This window comes from Acanthisitta chloris, unplaced genomic scaffold (assembly GCF_000695815.1).
Source record: "Acanthisitta chloris isolate BGI_N310 unplaced genomic scaffold, ASM69581v1 scaffold13233, whole genome shotgun sequence".
NCBI lineage: Eukaryota > Metazoa > Chordata > Aves > Passeriformes > Acanthisittidae > Acanthisitta > Acanthisitta chloris.
The window spans coordinates 21475-21874 of NW_008663357.1; the positions used below are offsets into that span (position 1 = coordinate 21475).

Consider the following 400-nt stretch of genomic DNA (forward strand, 5'->3'; position numbering starts at 1 on the left):
GGGCAGCTCACTCTGGCACATGTCACCATACCTGGGGTTAGGAGTGCTCCGTGGGGCAGGTGGCAGAGCCTGACCAGCTTGAGACAGGGCACAGCCAGCCTGGGGCAAACTCCAGCAGAGCTAATCCCTGGGGCAGTGATTGTGGAGGTTAGAAACTGGACCCTGGGATGGGGGCAGCTCCAGCACCCAGAAGGGTCTGGGAAGGACCTAGAACGGAGTACCAGCTGCCTCCAAGGGGCAGGGGTTCCCTGGGCACCTATCCTGGGTCGCTCAGTAGCAGGAACAGGGAGTCTTGTGCCCTGAGTGTTCCCCTGCACCCCAGGGTGTTCCCTTGCACCTCAGGCTGTGGCTGCACCCCAGGCTCTGCCCTGCCCTCCGGGCTGTCCCCAGCACTCCGCTC

At 63.8% G+C, this 400-nt stretch overlaps 1 protein-coding gene across 1 annotated transcript in view; it reads left to right on the top strand.

Moving 5' to 3' along the window:
* GRAP (GRB2-related adaptor protein) overlaps positions 1–400 on the top strand; it is a 4969-nt gene that overhangs the window by 4187 nt on the left and 382 nt on the right. The window lies entirely within an intron of this gene.